The sequence below is a fragment of the Ascaphus truei genome, chromosome 1 (genome assembly GCF_040206685.1).
Source record: "Ascaphus truei isolate aAscTru1 chromosome 1, aAscTru1.hap1, whole genome shotgun sequence".
NCBI classification, from domain to species: domain Eukaryota; kingdom Metazoa; phylum Chordata; class Amphibia; order Anura; family Ascaphidae; genus Ascaphus; species Ascaphus truei.
In genome coordinates this window covers 88,091,361-88,112,099 of record NC_134483.1, presented here as the reverse complement: position 1 = coordinate 88,112,099, position 20,739 = coordinate 88,091,361, and the positions used below count along the sequence as shown (strand labels likewise).

Below are 20,739 nucleotides of genomic sequence, written 5' to 3'. Positions count from 1 at the left end.
ACAGGTCCGGTTTTCATATCCTGAAAACCGGGCCTGTTTGCGTCCCTCGAGGACTGGAGTTGTGCAGGCCTGACTTACTGTATTGTACACCAACCTACAGTAAATGTTTTGACTTTCTGTACATAAATGTTTTTACTACAGTAGCAGTACACCATACACTACCGACACAGTTTATCACACTGCGGCCAGAACCGCAAGCCGGGAGATTTCTCGGCTTGCTAGTGGCCGCCCCTCGGCGTGCCGCGCGTCACCGACACACGGTCACGCGTCATCGGGAGCCTGCGCCCCCTGCACGCGCGTCCAGGGCTCCCCGAGGGAGCCCTGGTGTCCCGCGATGTGGGGGACGGCGGCAGGGGGTTCCGGGGGACCCGGCGGACCCGGCAGCGGGAGGAATAAAGCCCCGATCGGAGGGCGCTCCTCCGCTGCTTCGGCGCGCGCCCGGCACCCTCCGGCGCGCGCCAGGTTACTGCTGCGGCCGAGAACGGGCAAATGCTCGAATAAACTCGGCCGCAGCAGTACACCTGTAAATGTTTTGAATTGGTGTACACTTTAAATGTTTTTAAATTGTATTTGTAAATAAATGTTTTTGTACTTACTCCACCAATAAAAGACAATGTTGATTTGTTTTAAATTGTTCCATTGTCTCCTTTTATACTGTACAAAATGCAGTGTTTCTAGAACATACAGTACAGTACTGTCCAGGCATACTGTACTGTACTGTACTGTACTGTATACTGTAGGCATGCTCAGTACATCACTAGAGTATTAAAACAATACATGCTGTATGGGTATAGAATACACATATGTACTGGAATACATGTAGAATAAATGCATACTTTTTATTTTTCGGGTTTATTATACAGTATATATATATATAAAAAAAGTATTGTATACGGTCTGAAAACGACAGCATACTGTTTCAGTTTTTCTATGAAGCGCTCAGTTACAGTATTCTATCCTAATCAATAACAACGGCCACTAAACTGTTGACTCCGGTAAGTGTTTTTTTTAAAAATCCGATTCAGCAATGTGCAGGCATTGTTACACAAACCGATATTATCCATCGAAATACCTCCATTTGCCGTTTTCCACTTGAGATGACAAAGTTTTCTTTTCTGAGGAAAAACAAAAGTACAAGTTTTACTGTAATGGTCAGTCAGTCCCCTAAAGAAGTTCCCACTGTCAGTCCCACCAATAATTATCTCGGGGGCGTCTCCTGTTCACATGCGCATGCACCTACTGTCGATGTGATGACACGCATATGCGTTTCAAGAAGGTTCCAATGCGCATGCGCCTAGCTTTCCACCAATTGTTCAGTATCTACTGTAGAAGCTGCTCAGCCAATGATATTGCTTACAGGAGAATCGCTTACTGTGCATTGATATTGATATTTCTAAAACAGAATAAAATACGGCAACATTACTCACCATAGACTTTGCTAATCAGCTGGCGCCGAGCCACTGCCAGTCCCGTATTCTTGATTATACACATAGTTGACAGGTGACAGCGGGACTACTACACCTGTAGTTAGCTGATGAGGCTGGAAATCGCTTTGGTACATGCAAGCTTGCTAGAATCTGTACGTGAAATCCGGCTCAGGCTGCAGGTATCCGGGGGGGACAGACAGCAAGGGTTGCCGGTCACCAGGTTTTCCCTGATGGTCGGACCGTTATTGGTTATTGGTTACTGGTGCTGTCGCTGGCGCAGTCGCTGGCGCATTGCTTGCCTGCAACTGACGTTTCTTAGTTGGTTTTAACATGACCTTTCGCCTTTTGAAGTCTCCATGATCAAAGATACGAGAAAAATCTGGTGCTACACACCAATACCCTCCTTTAAGACCGTGTGCGGGATCAATACGAAAAAAACACGGATCGATACATAACTTTTTCCTTATTGCACGCTTCCACATATGAGCATCTGGTGAAAATTTGTCAGTCATAATTTTCGATAAAATACTGATAAATTTGACCAACTGTTGCCATCTTATCATCTGTTGCATTAATCACGGCCCATATTAAATAAGCGTACGCTCTGTTGGGTTTTTGTAACACGGACTGCAGTTGTCCACTCATGTCTGGACTCTCAGGACAATAAAACAAGACCAGACACTGTGCATTTATTTTTTTATATGAAAAGCCTAAATTGATACATTATTGTAACTTCTTCAGTACCAAGGTTAATTTACAATGGACCACTATGGTATTTTTTGAAACACCTGCAAGTCGACACATTACTGAAGCGCATGCGCATTACAATTCATGAATATCTGCCACCTGGCGGATACTCGAAGAATTGCAACCAATTAAATCCGAACCATTATCAATAAACACATCAATAAACACATCAACCGCGGGTGACGCCGGTATGAATGCAACATGAATGCGGCATGAACGCGGTGAAGTGCGTGGCATTCGGAAAAAATCCCCGAAAAAAATCGGAGATGACGTAGAATAAAAGGGGCTGCGGCTGTACTGCTACTATTAATTATGAACACGACTTGTGACATTTAGTGTTTTTTCCAACTTTAGTATTATATATTTGTATCTGGAATCAATTAAACTTCTTTGCTGCTAGAGGGCAAAGGAGCCGCTAAGAGCATCTGTTGTGCTTTAACCTTTTAGAGTGCCCTATTGATTTAACTGATATGTCACAGGCGCCAGCACACCAGGGGCCTGTATTGGCCAAAATACTACGTAAATCTATATATCTGGTATCAATGTACCTTGGAGACCCAAGGTACTAACATTTTATTTCCATGATTACACTGAGCTGGTCTGAGAATTATTATGAAAGTTTGAAGCTGGTGGTCTTGATATTCTTCTAATAAATTTGCAGTGTTTTCAACAAATAAAAATATAATGTATGAGCAAATGCACATGTTTCAGACAGGTCTGTGTCTCTGTTTGCACCATTATCTCTTAGCATATAGTGCTTCCACTGCAGCAAGGGATTCTGGGATTCATTGTTTTCAACAAAGATTCCCAGCCACACACTTTTGTGGGGAAAACATGCTGCTCATATTTGAACTCCTTGGGGCATGAGCTATCAGAACATGCGGTGTATTACAGAGGTGCAGAATATTGAAATGGTGTGTTCTGCTCATGTAGAACTTTTCCGAAGTTTAGATGTGTGGATTCATGAGTCTCCAACTGACTCTGTATCTTCTGGTTTATTATAAATATTGCAAATCATACCACAACCATACTATAAAATCATTGGAGAATATACTTCAGCATTTAACTACTATTAGGTTTGAAGGAGAAAGAGCTGGTTGTTCCTTAACGTTATGAGTCGGCCGACTAAAAATGGAGAGTGGTCAGCCTGAATAATAAAAAGACCGGGATTAATGACCCATTCTGTGTTTTTCCAATCGAGGCCATGTCATTTAGTTACCAAATTTAGATTTTTCGTCCAACGGTGCTTATGTTTATATTTCCGATTCCGCTTTCATGAAGATGATTCTTTGAAGGACTGAGTGAACAGAGTCCATTTTTGGTTTCCCAGCAGCAACACTATATACGAATAAATATGTGTATATATATATATATATATATATATATATAGACAGAAAAAGAGAGAGAGCGCACGCCCCATAGCATAATACTGTATAAAATTTATTAAAACAAGGAAAGGGGATGGGGGGTGGGGGGGGGTAGGAATCGCACTCACAAGATGCAAGTAGTTAAAAGGCAATTTGTGATTATATCACCGCCATCCGGTTCTGGATACTGGAACACGTCTCCGTGGACTCCTTCAGGGCTGCCAGACACGATCACCAGGGACCAGATGTTAAAGGGCTCCGTTCGCTGTCTGTATAGAGTCCAAAACTCCAGCTCGCACTTCCAATGGCCGCCAATCGTATTCCCGCGCTTGGTGTAGGCTGCTGCGCGTGCGCGGCGTCGTCGTGATGACGTAATCGCACTCTCAGTACCCTAACGCGTTTCGTCACCTGACCGGTAACTTTCTCAAAGGGCTGATGTCGAAAGGAATCAAGTCCTGCCCTTAAATAGCCAGTCCGTTGCCAGGCAACCCGTGATCGGGTGATTAATAAAACCTGAGTGGTATTAAATGAAGCTAATACATAACATATATGCTAATTATAATGGGGACTAGTTTTCTAAGGGCTGATAGGACTAATACACTTAAGGAATGAACATAAAATAATTACAAATGTGCGATCAAAACACAATAATAAACAATAATGAATAATCATTCCTTAAGTGTATTAGTCCTATCAGCCCTTAGAAAACTAGTCCCCATTATAATTAGCATATATGTTATGTATTAGCTTCATTTAATACCACTCAGGTTTTATTAATCACCCGATCACGGGTTGCCTGGCAACGGACTGGCTATTTAAGGGCAGGACTTGATTCCTTTCGACATCAGCCCTTTGAGAAAGTTACCGGTCAGGTGACGAAACACGTTAGGGTACTGAGAGCGCGATTACGTCATCACGACGCCGCCGCGCACGCGCAGCAGCCTACACCAAGCGCGGGAATACGATTGGCGGCCATTGGAAGTGCGAGCTGGAGTTTTGGACTCTATACAGACAGCGAACGGAGCCCTTTAACATCTGGTCCCTGGTGATCGTGTCTGGCAGCCCTGAAGGAGTCCACGGAGACGTGTTCCAGTATCCAGAACCGGATGGTGGTGATATAATCACAAATTGCCTTTTAACTACTTGCATCTTGTGAGTGCGATTCCTACCCCCCCACCCCCCATCCCCTTTCCTTGTTTTAATAAATTTTATACAATATTATGCTATGGGGCGTGCGCTCTCTCTCTTTTTCTGTCTATAGATATCTGTGGAGTTGGTTTACCCCGTGTGAGAGCAGCCTAAAGACCCCTTTCAACATCAGAAACCTTATCATCATGGACTAATTATGGAAGAACTGGTTGGAGTTTTTTGATTTTTGTGTTTTTCTTTTTTTCTTTTTGCTAGCACGTTTATGCACTGTTTTGTTTACTTTTACTGGTTGTGTTATAATAGTATGCACTAAGGTCACATTAGTTTAAGAGATATATTAATATTTTCAAACATTATTCACTTTACACAATTCTTTATTCATTAATTATAGTTATATCTAATTTTTTATATCACAGTTATATTATTATTTTTTGGTGCCACACTTTTTTGTTTTATATATATATATATATATATATATATATTTATGTAACCTTTCTATGGTACCCCACCCGACATGAGATTGGGGGGTACACTCCTTCTGGTCACTCTGAGTGGTCTGGGTGCTGTGACCTGCTGGTAAACAGGAGGGCTGAGTGCTCCGCGGTGTTGTGGGGAGAACCCAGGACAGGGACAGGAGGTGTGGTGTGGGACAGGTTAACTTGTTCTCTCAGGGTGCACAGCCAGCAGGGATCCCTTGGGGTCTCCAGAGGAGAGACCCCCACTGACATTCCATTCTCCAGACACAGGAACAGGGACCCACACATCAGCTTCTTTTCTGTGGATCTTTATTCAGCATAGATGTGCAGACAGCATACAGCATGATATCACAGGCATGGTGTAATCTCTGCCTCTCTGCTCATGGCAGCTTGAATTCCCCCCCTCCTTACACAGGTGGGGCAAGAGGGGGAGACCTCTTCTTAGCTTCTTATTTCTCTCAGCTCTCTCTCTAGACTAACTGATCACTAACTGAATTTGGGAATATGTCTCAATTTGAATATCCTCAGGGAGTGTCTCTAGCTTTGAATCATTACAACTCAAAGCTGGATACCGATTGGCTCACACACACATCAGGGGGTGTTCCAACCCATATGCACCCTTTGGATTAACACATTCAAATGTTGCTTAGGCCTGCCCCTGAATATTGCTACACACTCAGAGCTGAAATGCAAAATAGACCAACTGAAGGAATTAACCTTTCCACTGCCTGTTCTAACAGGACTGACAGAGGAAAGGCCCAGAAGAATACATAGCTGCCAAAGGCCAGGCTATATTTATATTTTCCCGTACTTCTATAGCAGTTACTGTACCGTTTGCACTGGGGTTTGGAGCGCCTCTTATATTTGGTTTACCAAAATTAGATTGTTTGCTTTTCAGTGTACGAATTTAATGTGTCTATTAATTTGTTTAGCTTTTACAGCCCTGCCTACATTAGCAACACTAATAAACTAGGCTATAAAATGCATGTATTTCTTTTTTGCTTTATTCGACCATTGTTGGTAAAGTTACAGCAGATTTTAATCGGGAGCAGCTGTGGTTTGCCAATGAAAAACTGATTATTCTGCTACAAGCACGAATGAGGGGATACGTAATCAGAAAGGCATTTATCAATCGGAAAACCTACCTGTATAAACAAGAGCCTTTTGCAATCAAACTCTAGGTAAGAGACAAGAACAATAAAACAATGTCCTTGTTTGCTAATGGTTTTGGTATATTAAGACATTGGAATTGTAAAGAGATATAGATTGTATCCTTATAGTATATCTGTGTGAAGAGAGAAACAAAATGATATCATGCAGAGTACCTGCGGGTGGAACAACATTCTGCTTGCCTTTCCCTTGTGAGATGCCTACACAGCATGCTAACCACAATAATACATTAATCGATTGTCCTTGTTTAGTCCAGAATGGGAACATCAGCAGATTCTCTCCCCCAACCCCCTCCCTCCCTGTGTCAGTGGCCTTGCGGGCACCCTCCACCCCCCTATTTCACACCTTGCAAGCTTCCTCCTTATTCCCCCTTCCCCTTTCTCACACTTACCCCCTCTCTTTCTCACTCACTCTTGACCCCCCTTATCCCTCTCTCTCTCAACACAAAATACATACAAAACACATTCTCCCCCACCCAAATACATAAAAAAACACCTTCTCCCCCCAAATATACACAAAACACATCCCCCAAACACATAAACACTCCCCCAAAAACATACAAAACACCCCCAAATACATACAACCCCCTAAATACATACAAAACACATCCCCCTAAATACATACAAAACACATCCCCCCTAAATACATACAAAACACATCCTCCTAAATACATACAAAACACAACCCCCTAAATACATACACCTAAATACACATCCCCTAAAATACATACCAAATACATCCCCCCAAAATACATACAAAACACATCCCCCCTAAATACATAGAAAACACATCCCCCTAAATACATAGAAAACACATCCCCCTAAATACATATAAAACACATCCCCCTAAATACATATAAAACACATCCCCCTAAATACATATAAAACACATCCCCCTAAATACATATAAAACACATCCCCTAAAATACATACCAAATACATCCCCCAAAAATACATACAAAACACATCCCCCAAAATACATACAAAACACATCCCCCAAAATACATACAAAACACATCCCCCCCCCCAAATACATACAAAACACATTACCCCCTTTCCTCCCCCCCCCCCTCAAAAATATATATGGGCAGAGCACCTTGGGGATGGACTCAGGCCTCTGGTGCACCGGCTCTCCCCAGCTGTTGCTGCGGAAGCTGGGCCCTGCTTCTGGCGCAGGAGAGTGAGGGAGGCGCGCAGCAGCGTGGGAGAGAGAGCGAAGCCCAGCAGGAGTCCGGCAACAGCTGGGGAGAGCCAGGGGACCAGAGTCCACCACCAAAGTGTTTTGCACCTATTGGGGGGGGGGAGTTGTGATGTATTTTGTATGTATTTTGGGGGGAAGGGGCATGTCCCATAAAACACATATTGTAACTGTTTTCTGCTGTATATTTTACAAAATGTGTGTTAGCCGTTGTGCACTGAACTGTAAAACATAACATCCCAAACATACTTATTTTGCATGTCTTCCCTTCAGCGTTCACTTATGTGGACATGCTTAAAAATGTCAGAGGCGAGTGTTGCATATCTTGTCAACAGTCTGTGATGTCAGCAATTTAAATGAGGATGCAATAGAATGAAGATACTTTTTACCATGCGGCCGGTGATTCCCCTCATTGGCTGTACCCCTGTTAGAGGATGGTAGAGTCTGTGTAATACATATGTAATGCAGAAAATTTGTGGATGGCGGTGCATCTGCCTGGAAAAAATAGTGTGGGACCAGACTTGCAGTAACTGGGTACAAAAGAAATTCATTGGCACATAAAAACAGCAACAGCAAAACTCTGACGCGTTTCAGCCGCACCGGGCGTGCGGCGCTGAAGACTGTAAGTCTGGCTACATGAGCAGCTGGCCCTCATTTGGCAGAACTGTGAAACACAACCCATCCATTTTCAGAATACGAGAAAGTACTCTGTCTGTGTGAAGAGGCTGACTGGGTTCTCTGCCGTGTCCCTAATCTTCTTTCCAAGCGAGACGTATGTGTCGTCGTGGCTTTTAGAGCCCACGGTTTCCTTTTATCAGTGCAGTTGGCAGTCCTCCCAATTGGAGCATATATTTATATAAGAAAGGATGTGCCCGCTGTATCATGTAAAATTAAATGTCGCTGAGCTGTGTGTTTGTTTTTGTTTTTACCAAAGGCTTCGTGGAAAGGATTTAAACAGAGGAAATCCTACACTGACAGGCTAACACTACTGCAAGGGAACATTGTTGGCATTGTCAAGGTACTGTATGCTCATTGCCATTTTATGCCTGGCACCAAAACACAAATAAATAGTACAAAATAAGTTGCGTGTTTTATACAAAGGCGAGGGGACGGGTGGGGATTCTCATATAGCGTATATCTCCTCTAAGATGTTGGCTAAGGAACTCTCCTTTGAAGTGGGAGGTTGAATTAAAGACTCTGCAAACTGCGTGTGCCTTTGTGCAGGTCGCTTTATATTTTCTTACAAGCATAAGGGAGATGGAGTATTGCCGGCTGCCTGAGGCAGTAATGTGTTGTACAAGTAGATTTGGTTATGAAAGCTGCATACACATGTAGCAATTACTTACATTATAATGATTTAACTGAAGACACTGGAAATCGTGCAGGCATTATCTCCTCAAGGAGGTAATCTGTCAGCAACTTGTGTATATTATAAGCAGGGCTGCCAACAGAAATCATGGGGCCCATGACAAATGAAAGGCAGGGCCACCCCACCCCCCACCAACCAACCCCCGAACCCATAGCACACTTACCACGAAAAAATATTTTTTAGCAAGCAACTTTTACTTAACTGTCTTATAGTAATACGGAAAACATCATTACAATGCAATCTGTTTATTTTTATATTTTCAACAAAAGACAGGTGACTGCCTGCCTGGGTGGGTGACTGCCTGGGTGGGTGACTGGCTGCCTGGATGGGTGACTGAGTGACTTGGGTGGGTGAGTGGGTGGGGGAATGGGTGGGTGACTGAGTGACTTGGGTGGGTGGGGGAATGTGTGGGGGACTGAGTGACTGGGTAGGTGGGTGACTTGTGGGTGCGTGACTGCCTGGGTGGGTGAGTTGGGTGGGTGGGTGACTTGAATGTAAATAAACATGTGGTGTATTGTCTGAAGAAAGGTCCTGAAACATTACATTTATGCCTGCTTTTATGATTTGAAAACTGAGTAAGTTTACTTACATTGAAGGCTCCGTGTGCTGCTTCCATTGCAAAAATGTTCATAATTAGGAAAGGGTTTTGTTCCTACAGGTTAGAGCAGGCCTGCACAACTTGTTAAGTGAGAAGGGCCGAACTGCTCCGATGAAAAAAGATTTGGGCAGCACGGGTAAACCGTAACCCTCCCCTCCCCCTTCCCTACCTTGGATGTCGGTGGAGGAGGCGACAGCAGACCAGGCAGGACTGCACGCACGCTCTAGCAATCAGCAGGCACGGAAGAGCGGGCTAGCGAGGGAGGGAGAGAGCGGGCTCACGGGGAGAGGGAGAGCAGGCTCGCGGGGGGGAACGGGCTCGCAGAGGAGCGGGAGAGCAGACTCTGGAGAGAGGGGGAGAGCAGAAAGCCGCCGCAAGCCGCACAGTGAGTGCAGGCGGGCCGCATGCGGGTCGCGTGTTGTGCAGGCCTGGGTTAGAGCAAAGGTGTCCCCTTTTTTTATTTAAATCTTGTGATGTTGGGGAGCAAGCTGAAGCTTTTTTGTGGTGAAGCCTTGAACAGTGTTTTAGTTATACTTTCTGCATTGATTGTAATCATTATAGAACTTTTCTGGACATTTCACTCATGCGTAAATAATTCATTTCTTATGGAGTAAACGTAGGTAACCGCTTTGGTATTTTTGAATAGAATATGAGAGTGACGACAGGTCTGAAGAAGAGAATATTCCTCTTAAACTTATACTCTGTAAAAATCACATACTGGCGCAGTATTTTTGTTGTATTGTATTTTTATTTATAAAGAACCAACCGTGTACCCAGTGCTTTTACTGAGATATACAAGACCTGATACAGGGAAGAATAATACAACGAGGATAGAGGATCATGTGCTCCAACAAGCTTACAATCTAAAATACTCACCTTTTTTTCACAATTACGGCTACCACAGGCTTTGGGATGTCTCTTTATCCACCAAGCAAAATATAGCTGCTATTTTATCACAAAGGTATTTGAAATAACCCAACAATAATAATCTCTAAGATAAGACCGAATGTTGATTTCTTTGTAAGAGTGCTACTGTATATCCTGCCTGGTTTTCTCATTGTGGAGGGACTGCTGCTTTAACAATTGCAAATATGAACGTTCTCTTTTGTTTGGGTCTCTTTTAGATTCAGTCTTGGTACCGGATGTTCAGAGCAAAGAAACATTAACAGGAGAGACTTCGCTATTTCAAGGATCATGTACAGTAAGTAGGGAAGAGGCCGGTAACTGCATGTCGGTGAGCCGGTAACTGCATGTCGGTGAGCCGGTAACTGCATGTCGATGAGCCGGTAACTGCATGTCGGTGAGCCAGTAACTGCATGTCGTGAGCCGGTAAACTGAATGTCGGTGAGCCGGTAAACTGCATGTCGGTGAGCCGGTCACTGCATGTCGGTCAGCCGGTCACTGCATGTAGGTGGGCCGGTAACTGCATGTCGGTGAGCCGGTAACTGCATGTCGGTGAGCCGGTAACTGCATGTCGGTGAGGCGGTCACTGCATGTCGGTGAGGCGGTCACTGCATGTCGGTGAGCCGGTCACTGCATGTCGGTGAGCCAGTCGGTGATCCGGTAACTGCATGTCGGTGAGCCGGTAACTGCATGTCGGTGAGCCGGTAACTGCATGTCGGTGAGCCGGTTACTGCATGTCAGTGAGCCGGTAACTGCATGTCGGTGAGCCGGTAACTGCATGTCGGTGAGGCGGTCACTGCATGTCGGTGAGCCGGTCGGTGAGCCGGTAACTGCATGTCGGTGAGCCGGTAACTGCATGTCAGACATCAGTAATGGGGGAATAGATGGAAACACTGCTGAAACAATTCTTGAATAGCCAATGTTTAGCAACTTGTAAGATCCCAGGTAGCATGGATTTACTAGGGGGCGATCGTGTGAAACAAAGCTGTTGTTTTTTTTTTTTTACTGTAAATGTAACTGGATTAGAACAAAGTGTTTCTGCGCAACTTATTTACTGTGCATTAAGCATGTGTTTAAGTGAAAATATGAATATAATTAATATAACCCGTAATAATATGAGGTGCTGCTCCAGATGGACCTTTGCACAGGGCAGGGAACACAGAGTTGAACAGAACAGGAGCGCGCAGTTTTCAAAAGATACGTGAAAAAAAAGAGAACACAAAATAGTACAACACAGTTTATCACAAAATTGAAAAAAAAAATGTCAAATGCAGACACATATCCCAAGCCCTTCTCTGCATTAAGATCCTGCAATGGATGTTCCGGTGATGGTATAAGGTATATGCAAGGACCGGGATAATCCTCCAGGATGTTTATTTATGCCAAAGATAAGATGCCAACGTAGCGTAATTCTATCGTAAATATAACTTGCCCACATTTTAGTAAGTCCTGTGACACTATCCCACAAGACTGATAAACCAGCTGCAAGAAGTGGTTGGGATGGATTCTGAGGTTGAACGGATAAGACACTGGTTGAAAGATCCGCAGACAAAGAGTTGTGGTGAATGGAGTACAATCAGCGGAGGGGAAGGTGACCAGTGGAGTATTATATAGTTAAATACTTATCTGTATATGTTCTGTAGCCATGCATAATAATGACTGCATACATCTTCCCTGTTGGCAGTAAGTCCTGGTAAGTACAGGCCTGCCAACAGTAGTTATGGAGGTTTTCCCTCACACCCTGGTGTGGTGCCCTGTGTAAGGAAGGGAGTGGTTGTATGCTCTGAGTCCCTGGATAGTGACATCAGAGATGCGCCTGCCCCCTGAGGTATAAAGGGCACAGCACTGTCAGTTAGTGTTGTTGCAAGGTGGCAAGGAGTTAGCCAGCGGTTGTGTGAAGCAGCTGGTAAAATGTATGCTACGGCATAAGGGATTGGAGGAATACTTTTGTGACCCTAGTGCAGTAACTAGCGGTAGCAGAGTGACCAATCGAGTCTGTCTAAGCCACACTGTGTCCAGGGACCTGGCGCAGTGGTGATCTCCCTAGGAGAAAGGGAATCCCACTTCAATACGGGAGGGCGTACCTGGCAAAGGGACAGCACGGAGAGATGTGCGGCTAGAGCCGGCAGCTGCATGGGGCAGTCTGCCACATCCCAACCTACAATAAAGATGTCGTGTTCAAAGAAACCCCCACTGTGTGAGATTACTCTGCAGTGGCAGTCACCACCGAGAAGGAGTTCCTCACCAGGGCCATCTCCCTGCGGAAGCATAGATCCTGATGAGGTGGAGGCGCTGCACGTGAAGTAAGTTGGACTCGTACCCACTACCTCAGCTACCTGTCCTGATGATATCCTCTTATAACACCAAGCGGGAGACTCAGGAGTCCTGTTACTTGCAGGTGCACCACCACACACGACCTTGTAATGGGGACCGGTTAGACCACACGGGCCAATGTGAGATTGGGTGGGTCAGACAAGGGGGGTCCACCCGTTACAATTGGAGGCGCTGCTGAGATACCTGTTAACAGGACAGGCTTTTGCTAGGCACACATTAGGAAACAGAGAGAGTGTCTGCTGCCACTTTGTGCTGCGTGGGACGGAGCCAGGGGTAGTCAGGGAGGTGCTGGAGCTGCATGCCGCAAAGACGCCTTGGGATCCGTTAGGGGTTAGTGAGTCTAGAGCAGGGGGCTATTGCTGTCCTAGTCGCCTTGAGGTAGCGCTAGCGGGGGACGCCTGAAGGGGTAAACTGGTAACTTAGGGCAGGAATTCTGGAAGGGTCCGCACTAGGCTAGCCAACAGTAGGTCGACGCCCAAAGTACTGCATGGAAGAGCCAGAGTACTCTAGTCTCCATTCCAGACCACTTACCAAGGAGCACAGACTGGAGGAACGTGTTACAGTAGACACAGAAAGAGTGAGCCTAGCCTGAGGTAGTGCAAACACGAGTCAGATCTACGTTAGGTACACAAGGTGGTGCACAAGGCATGTTTATTGTATGGATGTGGTAGCTGCCCCGCAGAGCGGAGCTCCATGTACAAGAACCCCATGTTCAACGATCAAGAGAGACCTGTCAGAATGGAGGATCTGCACAGAGCAGAAGGTCCAGGATGGCAGGGAGAGAGAACCGCAAGAATGGAGGATCTGCATAGAGTAGAAGGTCCAGGATTGCGGTCAGAGGAAGAACACGCATATGAACTGTGCGTGGGTGAAGAACAAGCTACAGGAGAGACTCTTGTGTGTTTGCTATGGAATGGCGTGAAAGCCGTGGCTGCGCCGTGTTTATCATGTTTTTGTTCTCGGGATGATACCCCTGAGAATAATGAGCATGACAGTGTTATCAGATGGGAGGAACGAAATGGACTTTGTTATAATCCAACATACAAACAGCCAAACGCTACCTCAAATGTGAAAAAGAAAGATTTCACTCACCAAAATGGCGGTTCCCGCGTTCCCGGGACACCGCGTGGGCATGCTGCAGAAAGTCTTGCAACTTTGCAGTTTGCTAATTGTTGGCCAGGATTGGCGCCAACGAGAAAACCCCACCCTGTTGGGGAGTTTGGCGCGAAAGCTGGAGCCGCGCCCTCATGGACTATGACTCACTCTGCACCTGTGCTGGGTCAGCCTACAAGTCTACGAGACATCCCCTAGTTTCAACCAGGGGGAGTGGTTTGCAGTTCAGCCGGATATTGATGGAGAAAGAAGGAGGAGGGGTTGCCAAACCTGCCCCTGCACTCCAGTTGCGAAGAGCTGTTGACCAGTACAGACCTTTGAAGCGAGTACTGCCACTGGTGAATATGGCTGGAGTCTCTGATAAAGTGGGACAAAATCCCTTGATCACTACCCATCCTTACTCGGCTCCAGGAGGCTTCCTGGTCCTCCGGGTAGAGGGTGTGGAGACGGTGATGTGTCTCTGCCTGCAGTGCAGACTGCCGGGCGGAGCTGTGGGCACTGAGGGCCGATGTCAACATTGTGGACTGCAGTACCTGTGGCCCATGCCGAGTTTTGTGCCGGTACAGGCCGAGGAAGCCAAAGATGATGTCCAGATGTTAACTGCGGAGCTTCCGGGTGCATTGTGGCAAGAGGATACAGGTCCCGAAGAACGGGGACCAGGACAGGTTTTCAAGAGGGAGAAGACCAGTCATCGGAGAGGTGATCACCGAGGAGCCCATCGCCGGTCTCCTACTGGGATGCCTCGGCCGAATTGCAAGTTAGAATCCTCGGACGAGGAGTGTGCTAGGCTGTCGAGTAAGATGGTCATAAAAAGAGACTGTCATACTATTGGTACGCCATGGAGAGATGCCATTCCCCGTGGTGTGGAGACACGGAGTCGAGTGTCTCCAGTACCGCGACCACCCGATCGCCGGAGTCCCACTGCCGTGGTGACTAGTGGATCGGAAGGAGGTACCCACCCTGCGAGGTACTAAGATGACACCGTGCCTGTCGCAGAACCAGGAGAAGGAAGAGCGAGTCCAGAGCCAGACTGGATCGCGCAGCAGACGGGCGTTGCCGGATGTCCTCGTGGAGGAAGAGATCCCGATTGGGGATCCAACCCAAGATGGCGTAGCAGCACGTGCGTGTACGGAGGTGATTCCGGATGACCAGAGCGGCATCGAGTGGGAAATGATCGCGCCTCTGCGGTCGAGCAGCGGAAGTCGTTCACCTATTGCCAGACGGAATGGGCGCTCGAGTCGGAGAGTGAAGAGCCCAACTGCCGGTGAGAAAGAGAGACTTTGTGCCGAAGCCAAGACAGGTATTGCTGGGGAGCAGGTAGTAACCCTGCCTATACCTACGGTTCGGTCCCGTCCCCAAACCCCGTCCACACCCAAGGTTAGCCCCAAGGCCCTAGCTAAAGCCCCTGTCCCCGTCACTATTTCATTCGGGTCCAGTTCTAGCTTAGGGTTGTCCGGGGAGTCACGGGGTCCTTCCGAGATCGGACTGGAAGCCTGGACTGGGGAACTTCGGATGATGGGTCGGAGGGAGGAGGGAGGATGTCCCGACAAGTGTCGGTATCCAGTGATTGCCCTAGTGTGCTAAGCATTACCGTTAGAAACACCGCACAGTACAAAGGAGTTGTTGAGCGATCTGAGGGTACGTCCGGGGTATCTTCGTGTGGGCCTGATGAGGAGTCGATAGAGGAGTCTATAGAACCTAGCTCCGAAGAACGGAAGGAGACTAGGTGGTGGGCCCCGTTGTACGAGGGGTATGTAGCCTGGTTCGACCGCACCCGATTTATCCTAGAGAGGGAGGGGGTGGTTGATCACTGGTGGGCTGCCAGTGACTTTGATGACGAGGCATACCATAGGGCCCTAAGGGTAAGGTGGGATCGTATCCATGCAGGCCTTATTATCCCTAAGGGGTCCGCAGGGTTGGATGACCCGGTAGAGACCGATGAGCCCCTGTCATGGGTGCTGCCCGGGGCGGCTGGCGAAAGTAAGTTGACCAGGGCTTGCCGAGCTGAACGGGCTGTTGCGGCAAAATACAGAAGGTCGCATGGGCTTGATTACCCGTATGTCCCCGAACCTCTAATGAGAGAGATAGAGGAGAATAGGGAGAGATGGCTTAAAAACGATATCCAGCACTATATCGTACAAAAAGGGGGAGCCATTAAAGGAATTCGGGCCGAGCAGAGGGTGTCCCAACTTATGCGGGTCTGGAAGATAGGACGCAGTGTGTACATGCACAAAGTGGTGTATTGCAATGAGCGAGGGATACCACGGGAATACAGCGTGACTGTGCATGATGCCGCGGGACGGGAGGTGAAGAAGCCAGATCCTCGACATTATTATTGAGTGCAAAAATTGGAGTGGTCTGCTTTTTCTTTAGCGCTCCCTGCTGGTCAGTGAGTGAGATGGGCTTGCATTATTATGTCAATGTGATGATGTTTGCCATGTTATTTGTGTGTTCTTTTGCAGTGTTTCCTGGCGCAAGGTACACCAAATTTAGGTCCCAGCCGGGACGGTGGGTATTAACCAGGGGGAGTATGTAGCCATGCATAATAATGACTGCATACATCTTCCCTATTGGCAGTAAGTCCTGGTAAGTACAGGCCTGCCAACAGTAGTTATGGAGGTTTTCCCTCACACCCTGGTGTGGTGCCCTGTGTAAGGAAGGGAGTGGTTGTATACTCTGAGTCCTTGGATAGTGACATCAGAGATGCGCCTGCCCCCTGAGGTATAAAGGGCACAGCACTGTCAGTTAGTGTTGTTGCAAGGTGGCAAGGAGTTAGCCAGCGGTTGTGTGAAGCAGCTGGTAAAATGTATGCTACGGCATAAGGGATTGGAGGAATACTTTTTTGACCCTAGTGCAGTAACTAGCGGTAGCAGAGTGACTAATAGAGTCTGTCTAAGCCACACTGTGTCCATGGACCTGGCGCAGTGGTGATCTCCCTAGGAGAAAGGGAATCCCACTTCAATATGGGAGGGCGTACCTGGCAAAGGGACAGCACGGAGAGATGTGCGGCTAGAGCCGGCAGCTGCATGGGGCAGTCTGCCACATCCCAACCTACAATAAAGATGTCGTGTTCAAAGAAACCCCCACTGTGTGAGTGTGAGATTACTCTGCAGTGGCAGTCACCACCGAGAAGGAGTTCCTCACCAGGACCATCTCCCTGCGGAAGCATAGATCCTGATGAGGTGGAGGCGCTGCACGTGAAGTAAGTTGGACTCGTACCCACTACCTCAGCTACCTGTCCTGATGATATCCTCTTATAACACCAAGCGGGAGACTCAGGAGTCCTGTTACTTGCAGGTGCACCACCACACACGACCTTGTAATGGGGACCGGTTAGACCACACGGGCCAATGTGAGATTGGGTGGGTCAGACAAGGGGGGTCCACCCGTTACATTCTCATTAGCAGGGGTCATTTAGTTCAATTCTTTGGCCAAAGTATTCTAAGCCTAGAACCGCATCACCTTATGTCCCATCTGTCCTAACACTGCTGCACCTGCAAAGAGCTCTCACAGCCTCTCTGATGGAGGGAGAGCTGTCTTTAATAGACTGGTCGTTAACAGGTGCTTGGCAAGAACTGCAATTAAAAAGGTGAAATGAGTGAACTTGGGAACAGGGAGGAGGGTCACTAAAGGCAATGTAACAGAGCAATCAGGAAAGCCAGCAGGATCCTAGGTTGTATAGGGAAAGATGTTCATCGCAATAGATAGCGGTAGAGATGCCACTAAATAGATCATAGATACTGTAAGACCACACTGTGTTAGGTTCTGGAGACCAAAGCTGCATAAATGACATTGCGGTTGTGCAAAGAAAAGCTTCTATATCAAAAAAGGAAAGATGAAATTACTCAATACTATATGTACAGTTTGCAGGAGAGATGGGGATATGATTGAAACTTTTAAATACAGAAAATATTTCAATGAGTATAGCAGGGAAGCCTGTGTCAGAAAGAGAGAGAGAGAGAGGGGTGCTAGAACACGAGGCCATGTTCTAAAGTTTGATGGTGGAGGCTCAGGTCTGGTAAAGGCTAATGCAGTAGGGGAATTAAAAAAGGCTTGGGATAGACAGACCATCCTAAATATAAAAGAAGAGACGTAATATAATATTGTCTGAGGTTTAGAAGAGATAGGAAAATGGGCTGACGTGGTGGCCAAGTGCTTCTCATCTGCCATTGGCTTCTATCTTATGTTTTTCTAATTGTTTTGTTGTCCAGTGTATTTCTTCTTTAAAAAAAAAAAAAAAAAGGGAAATAAACCATTTATTACTGTAGGAACCTCGTCATTTAAGAGGTCAAACGGTCATGAAGAATTGTCATGATTAATTCAGTTTGTTCTTGGGAGTTTTTTCTTTCTTGTTTTCGCATGAAAAAGAAATCGTCAAACTGCAAGCGTTTCTCAGAGTTAACAAGGCCAGAGACGATTACAAAACATTAAGGGCCTTATTCAGAGAACATTCATAAAAAAATTCGCCAGGGAATTTAAAATGAATGTTTTTTGGGCGTTGCTATCACGGTATTCAGAAAGACTCGAATACCTGTGATAGCAGAATGGCCACAACTGGCGAGTTGCTGCCAGCGCGAGCCTCGAGCCTCTGCAAAGGCAAAAACCAGCGATTCATTTCTGCTGCAGAGAGAGCCGCCTCTCCCAACGGAAAAGTCGCCCGAAATTTATTTATTTAAATATACATTCCTTTAATAGTGTAGAGGTGCAGGGGGTCTCCGGAGCTGAACCACGTTGGTTTTATGTCCGGGGACTCCCTGCTTCCCGAGATACAGGCACCTTTATGGGGTGCCGGTATCTCCTATGCAAGGAAATGTTCCGGTCACGTGACGCGGGACATTTCAATGCAGAGGGATACCGGCACTCCATAAAGACGCCTGTATCTCGGGAAGTAGGGGGTCCCCGGACATAAAACCAACGTGGTTCAGCTCCGGAGACCCCCTGCACCTGTACACTATTAAAGAAATATATATTAAAATTAATATGTAAAAACACATCAATACACGCCCCCCACCCCCTCCCCCTCTGCCCAAATCCATACAGTACAGTAATGGGCAAATTAACTATTATCCAGATATGGATAATATATTATTTGCCCATTATTAAACACTGCAGTCGCATACATAAATAAAATAAATAAATACAGTTATACTTACCACAACAGCAGGTCCCTCTGTCCTCCGTTGCCAGAAAGCATATATTGAAAAAAAATACATTCTAATGGCCCCTAACCCCTTAATCACCTTAGCGGTTACCGCTATAGTTATTAAGGGGTTAACCCACCCTGACCCGGGAGGCCTAAGCACCCACCCCAGAATGACTATACCCACCCTATACCCATTGAGTAGTATAGTGGTACATCATACCCATATAATAATAATATGGGCATGATAAGCCTCTATAGCACTCAATGAGCACCCTAATAAAAATACAGTAATACACAAGACACACAGTAATAAAACCTAACTATACTCCCAAAAAACACACTTCACTAAATAAAATCAGTAGCCAGCTAATCCAATCAATAGAAGCAATTACAACATCAACAATGAATTAATTAAACCATTACCCAATCAAACCAAACCTCTGCATTGAAATGTCCCGCGTCACGTGACCGGAACATTTCCTTGCATAGGAGATACCGGCACCCCATAAAGGTGCCTGTATCTCGGGAAGCAGGGAGTCCCCGGACATAAAACCAACGTGGTTCAGCTCCGGAGACCCCCTGCACCTCTACACTATTAAAGGAATGTATATTTAAATAAATAAATTTCGGGCGACTTTTCCGTTGGGAGAGGCGGCTCTCTCTGCAGCAGAAATGAATCGCTGGTTTTTGCCTTTGCAGAGGCTCGAGGCTCTCGCTGGCAGCAACTCGCCAGTTGTGGCCATTCTATCTCAACGCGAAGCATGTCAGAGGCATATCCCCTGCGCCACCATGCTGTGCACCCCCAATAAAGAATATTTTTAATTCATCCGCTTAGCCCCGGATTGTTTTCTTCTTGGACCGGCTGTGCGTCACTTTTTCCACAAGGATTCCTGCCTGCATTGTACAGTATGGGACAAAAAGAAAGATACAAAATTTAAGTGCAGATGTATTAACAAAATGAGGTATAATACAGGATGTAATCTTGGCTCTGATGTTCAGCCTACTCACAAGATGTAGAAGAATAGAGTGCAGTTAGCAGATAGGGCTGCTACCCGTATGGTATAGATGTTGTTTGGATCTCCCTCAAGGCGTGTTTCACCAATGCGATGATAGTGTATAAAAGAGATGAGAAAGCACTATATAGCGCGATCAGGCTGTTAGACATAAACTTTATAAAAAATAGATATAAAAGTGCGCACTTACAATGTGCAAGATTAAAATAAGCATTTGTCACAATAATATGTGAGTATCGAAGGGTCACCGCAGCTCTCACCGCCTCCCCTGGATTCTCCAAGTCTCCCTCGCCTGCAGTCTGGTGTCGGAGCTCCTCTCGCTGCGTCCGTATGGGCGTGTGACGTCACGGCTGTTTGGCTGGAAAACTACGGATCGCCCACAGGTACAAAAAGCAACACTATACGCGTTTTGCCCAGTCTAGATAGACTGCATCCGGCTTCGTCAGGAGTGTGCTTGCTTTAGGTAAAGGGTTCCTTTATATACCCTATTATATCAATTAAATAATTATCTAAAACACTTTAATCAGTGCCCATAGCGCAGTATTCTATTTCTATTGGCAAAGCTGAAGCTGTACACGATAATAATTGTACCGAACTAACATGAATACAATATGATGACATTTTAGAAATGTGAATTACATGGTCAGACTTTATGAACCGTCATTTAGAGAATTCCAATTATTATATATATATATATTAATTGCGGAGGATAATGATGTATATAATTTTATTA

At 46.1% G+C, this 20,739-nt stretch overlaps 1 protein-coding gene and 1 long non-coding RNA gene across 2 annotated transcripts in view; both read left to right on the top strand.

The window, feature by feature from the left end:
- The window catches only part of IQGAP2 (IQ motif containing GTPase activating protein 2), a 501,518-nt gene that overhangs the window by 415,092 nt on the left and 65,687 nt on the right, over window positions 1-20,739 (top strand). The gene's annotated exons all lie outside the window — the stretch shown is intronic.
- Window positions 6,182-10,705, top strand: LOC142469225 (uncharacterized). Its single transcript, XR_012788987.1, has 3 exons — window positions 6,182-6,347; window positions 8,468-8,551; window positions 10,625-10,705. It is a non-coding gene; the product is annotated as an uncharacterized LOC142469225 (long non-coding RNA).